This window comes from Elgaria multicarinata, chromosome 3, assembly GCF_023053635.1.
Source record: "Elgaria multicarinata webbii isolate HBS135686 ecotype San Diego chromosome 3, rElgMul1.1.pri, whole genome shotgun sequence".
Lineage (NCBI taxonomy): Eukaryota > Metazoa > Chordata > Lepidosauria > Squamata > Anguidae > Elgaria > Elgaria multicarinata.
Genome location: NC_086173.1, coordinates 72,641,133 through 72,647,132, shown reverse-complemented (window position 1 = coordinate 72,647,132; position 6,000 = coordinate 72,641,133).

Here is a 6,000-nt window from a genome sequence, read left to right as displayed (position 1 = left end):
ATACAGAGGACCTCTTCAGGGATAATGTGACACATGCTTCAGAGCATCACTCTCCTCCTGCCTCAGATAGATTAGAATATTGAAAATAAAATGGCCGCCTGCTTCCTCTAGCACAGACATTTCCTTAATGGAATAATCAGTGTCTTCTGTCCTGTCGAAACCTTGGTTGATCTGTGGAATGCAGAAATGATCCGGGTGGTTGACACAATTGCTCCTGAGTGCCCTCTCCTATGTAGAGCTCGTGGTATACCCCAGAGCTAAGAGTGATGAAACAAAATAGGAGACAACTTGCGTACAGATGGAGAACATGGTTTTTAGAATGTAAGCCTGAGGGTAGGGACTGTCTTCTTTATTGATACATTGTAAGCCGCTCTGAGAGCCTTTTGGCTGAGGTGCGGGATAAAAATACTCTAAATAAATAAATAAATAAACAAACAACTCCTGGTGGATATCTAAAACCAGGCCTGAAACCCGACTGAAATCGATCCAGATAATCAGTCTCATTCAAGAGTGTCTGGAGCTGGCCCGCTCCAGGACCTTGCCCAGGAATGGAACATTTGCCACCGGCCTGTAGTTACTAAGATTTTCTGGGTCCAAGGAAGATTTCTTCAGGAGTGGTCTCACTACCGCCTCTTTCACGTGGCCTGGGGCCACTCCCTCTCGCATTAATCACTTCCCTGGCCCAACCAGCTATTCCATCTCTTCTAGCTTTTATTAGCGAAGAGGGGCAAGGATCCAATACGGAGGTGGTTGCACGAACGTGTCCAAGCACCTTGTCAACACCCTCGAGCTGTACCAACTGAAACTCATCCAAGAAAGCTGGACAAGGCTGTGCTCTGGATACCTCACTAGATTCACCTGCTATAACACTGGAGTAAGGCCATACTAGACCTAAGGTTTATCCCTGGATCGTCCAGGGGTCCAACCTGTTCATCTAGGTGACACAGGTTTGATCCAGTGCTCAGGCAGGGGCGAACCCTGGATGATCCCAGGATGAACCTTAAGTCTAGCTGTGGTCTAAGTCTTGGTGGATGCCAAAGATTTTATTCTGGAAGTGCCTATGTTGTTAACTTCTCCAAAGTTCTTCACTGCCAACATCTTAACCATTCGTACTTGGGACATAAAGTCAACTACAACAGTGGTTTTCAATAGCGAATATGCATTGAATTCAAAATCTTCAGGGGAGTGATGTTTCTCAAGCCGTGCTTTGAGAATGTGTTTTGCTGGTTTTGTAGGTGCATCAACATCAAACAGCATGTTTGTTGGCAGTACATCATGCTCCATAATTTTTTCTATTGCTTCTCTCCTTTCTTTTGCAATGTCCATATCTCTGTGTGCTTGAGCAATTACTTTCTTAGTTATCAGTTTGGGTGTGGTAGGCTCTGTGATGCTTTTTGTAGCAAAAGATGGTAGCTTTACTTTGGAGATTGTGTCTGACAGCTTTTTATTTTTTGATTTAAATCTCCTGCCTGAAGTGCTGATACAGGTCTGAACCGTGTCTTAAGACATCAAGGCCCGACAATACCTTTTGAACTTTTCTGGGATCTTTGAATGATTTGCTCCAACTTCATATCAGGTGCTACAGCACTGAACCTCCCCTTTACCCTTCACAACAAAATGTCCTTCAATTAATTTTTGATAAAGGAAGGGGTTCTCATGCTTCAGTTTCTTTACTCTCTCCAGGTACCAGCTGCCATACCATAGGTAACTGATGCAGTAAAATTCACGAAAAATGGGAAGAAAAGACTCAGCAGTGTCAACATGCAGATTCCAGTTACAATCATGATCAGCAACAATCAAGTTTTTCACTAATGAAACTATCTTGAGATTTCCCAGTACCAACTTCAGATTTCTCTTCACATTCTTTAACAAAAGCTTCAAACTTGGTTCTCAGTTATACAACCTTCCCACTTATTGCATCAAACATTTTGTGAGCTTTTTTTGGTTTCTTACCTCTTGAATGACTTCCAAAAATACTAATTTGTCCTCTCTGCACCAAAAAGCATTCCACTGTAGTGTTTGTATTGCCTCTGATATTATCATACCTTGGAAAGACAGAATATAATGACTTCCATTCAGGACTGTCTGGATAATTTTACTGCCAAAAATGTCTGTTTCCATAAGGGCATCATCCATGCCACTTCCACTAACGTATTTTCCTGCACACCTTAATGCTACTTTTGTCATATGGAACATGCCCATCATGGGATAAAGATCAGCAAATTCTTTTGGAGAAGACAGAAAAATGTCTGATTGCAAATATCAATAGATGCTTGGGAGCCATTTTTAAAAATGGAGGAAGGACTGTCTTTCCATCAAAATTAATGTCATTGTTGACCTGTTCAACCCAAAAAACAACATATTCTTTGAACTCATTGACCCTGAAAACCTATAATTCGATACCAAACACAAGATAGTTACTTCTGTGGTTGGTGAAAACTAGTGACCTAAAGAAAATTGTCCGCCATTTTGAAAATAGCCCCTAAAAATGTTTTGTGCAAGAATCAGAATGTCTATCCAAGAAATTGTGTTAACCCAATACCTCAAGTTCAGATATCAGCAGAGAAAATCTCTGGACCTCAAAATTTTTACAGGGGTATATTGTGGGGACTGGATTAATAAAGCCTTATACAGCTTGGGACCACAATACCTAGCCTCTCCTGACATGAACCTACCCATACACTGCACTCAACATCCAAGGTCCTCCTCCGGGTGCCTACTCCGAGGGAAGCTCGAAGAATGGCAATAGAGAGGGCCTTTTCTGTGGTGTCCCCCCAATTGTGGAACAATCTCCCTTATGAGGCCCACCCAGCGCCGACATTGCTATCTTTTCAGCACCAGTTCAAGACTTTTCTCTTCTCCAAGACATTTAACAATATGTAATTAGCCTGGATTTGTTTTTGTGGTTTTAATTTTTTGTATATTGTTTTTAAGTGTTTTTATCCTATGTAAACCTCCCAGAGCTTCGGCTATGGGGTGGCATAAAAATGTAATAAATTATTATTATTATTTTCTCAGAAGTTCCATGGAGGGTAATGGTCTTATTACCAGGTAAGTGTGTAGAAAATTATAGCCTTTTTAAAACTGCCTGGAACCTGAGAGATGTTACTGAGAATTTCCTCTCTTTTCCAGCACAATAGTCCTACAATCAACAACTTGCTTACTGTCTGTCTGTCTGTCTGTATGTGTGTGTGTGTGTGTGTGTGTGTGTGTGTGTGTGTGTGTGTGTGATGCCCCTGCTAGAAGAATCCTCCTCAGAGGAGGAAGCAAAGCCCCCAGAAACCAGGGAGACACATCAAGTACTGGTACCAGACTGGGAAGAGCCTGGGCCTTTGGGGAGACGGCTGCAGGGCCTTCCCTGACAAGGGGAGGGGCTCTGACTCTGGAGCAGATGCTGAGCAACCCCCTGACCCACAGGAGCGCTGTCACCTCAAGCAACAAGCCAGTAGGCCTCTTATAAGGAGTGCTCAGTTGCAAAATTGGTCTCCTTGGGAGAAAGCAACTCCTCCTGAGTAGGGCTCTGGCCAGAGAGCTCTGATGGACAGCAGCTGAGACTGGGTAGGGCTCAGCAGCCTTTGTGAATAAAAGCCAGCAGTGAGAGCTTACTGGTTGCTGGAAACAATGTCTCATCAGATTCTCTTGCCTCCTGACCCTGCCTTGTTCCTGAACCTCTGTGCTACGACCTTGGACCTCTGCTTGGCCCTGCTACTGGATTATGTATGTAATGGACTGCCTCACTGTGTTTGACTACTTCTGCATTTGCCTGAAAGTAAAGCTTGTCTGCTTGAACATTGGTTTGGGGTATTACTTGGCCTAGTGGTCAGCTCTACAACCAAGAATGCTACAGCCAGTGCAGGACATTGTGTGTGTATTCTTTTATTCTTCATTTGATCATTGCTACTGCTTGATCAAGCTTTCTCCCCTCACCTGCATTTTTTAAAAATTTCATGTATTTGATTTTTAAAGAATTTTTATTCCTTGAGTCCCTATCTGACTTCATATTGTGATGCAGCAACTTATGGAGCCTCAGAGCTGATCAGAAGGGAGCGGGGAGGGGTGCAGGAGGAGAGCCCCATTGCACTGGGAAAGTGAGTGTGAAGGAGGAATATTCTGAGGAAAGATTACCCCTCCTTTGCCCACCTGCCAATCCAGTCTGGCTGGGAATCAGAATACGGATCTATATTACTTGGGCTCTTATTAGCTATGATGGGTTTTACTGTTCATAACTGGGGAGGAAGATATGCATTTGTGTGTGCAGGGAGATGTTTGGGGCTGGGGAGTCTTATCATGAAAGAAGCATTACCATTTTAAAAAACCCAAAAACCTTTAAAAGTTGGGGAAGCGCTTGAGCCCAAAACAGTGCTCTTCTATTTTGCCATGGCTAGGACATGTAGTCTTGTCAAGATATAGGAGGTAGCCACTTGCTTTTTGACTGCCTGGGGTTAGTTGTAGTTAAGTAAGAAACACCCCCCCACACACACACCCAAATGTTGAAAGCAAAGGAAAAACTAATCTATCCCTTGTATCATTTTCATCCCATATACAGAATGAAAACAACTATAAAACCCACAATCACATTTATTGAGTTGAAACTTTTGGATGAAAATGGTTTCCAAAAGTGAATTGCATGTAGTTTGTTGTATGTGCGTATGACTGTTTGTTTTGTGTGTGTATGCATGTGAGAAAGAATGCCTGGCAGAGAGGGAGGATGTGTGTGTGTGAAACAGAGATGATGGCTTTCTGGTTTTTTTGTTCAACAGGAAGGAACAAATAACCTTCTTCAAATAATTCTTGGATTGAAACATGCAGATCTTTCAGTACAACCTCAACAGAAGCTGGTTTCCTCTCTAAATCTGGTGTTTACAAAACATACACCCTGATCTCCTTTTATGGATATAGAAAATGTTTGGGTTCACACAACACATAAAGCCATAATGTTTAGGCATGCTGAGCTGCCCATGATTAACTAGCTTGTCATGCAGGGCATTTTTAAGACCTGCAGTGGGTTAAGTGGACATAAGACCCTCTGCACACTTACTTGGGAGTAAGGCCCACTGAAGACAATGGGACTTTAAAAGTTGGAATAAAAAGCCATTATAGCCTATGGAAATTAACCAAAATGCTTATAGCTCTGTCATTTTTAAAGATAAAGATGGCACGTGGCAAGTTTGAATCAGATCTGTTCATGCCTTGATTTTTAGGATTTTTTTAAAGTTCAAACTCAAACCTCCTCTGTGGGGTCTAGGACCTTGAGCAGTACAAGTTTAAAAACAAATTAAAGATACAGAGATGGAACTTGGCACCATGGTAGCTCTTAAGTAGGGGTTTAGCCATGCCAAGTTTGAAATAGATCTGTCCATGCCTTAATTTTTAGGAATTTTTTAAAGTTCAAGGGATTAACGATCTGCTTCAAATTTGGCATGGCTATATCCCTAGTTAAGTTATACCTTGCTGCCAAGTTAATCTCTTTATTTTTAAAAATGAGGTGTAAAATGGTGTAACATCCTCAGTTATCAAATGTATAATATTTGGTTATCCATTGCACAAAGCCATGAAATTCATTAAACAAAAAACCCTACAGTTTACAAAACAACTTTAAGGCTCTATAGTTTTCAACCAAGCACCCAAAAGCAGGGAAAGTGGGAGTTAAGGCTCACAAGCCTTAACGCCAAATCCTCCCTAAGGAGGCAGAAAGTGCCAGTGAAATTCTCATTCTCCCAAAAAAGATATAAACCATGAGGACAGAATGGAGAATGTGATATGCAGAGGTGACTGTGGGGTTGTGGAAAACTGATCATGAACAACTTCAGGTCACCTACTTCTTTTTTTAGAGCATCTCCTCATGCTGAGAGTTGCAACCCAATACACCTGAAGGGCACCAGATTAGGGAATGCTGTTCTAGAGCAAGGGCAGGCAGAATGTAGATCTCTAGATGTTTTGGAGTTCGACTCATAAATATCCTTATCAGCATGGGCAGTGATCAGGAATGCTGCGAGTTGA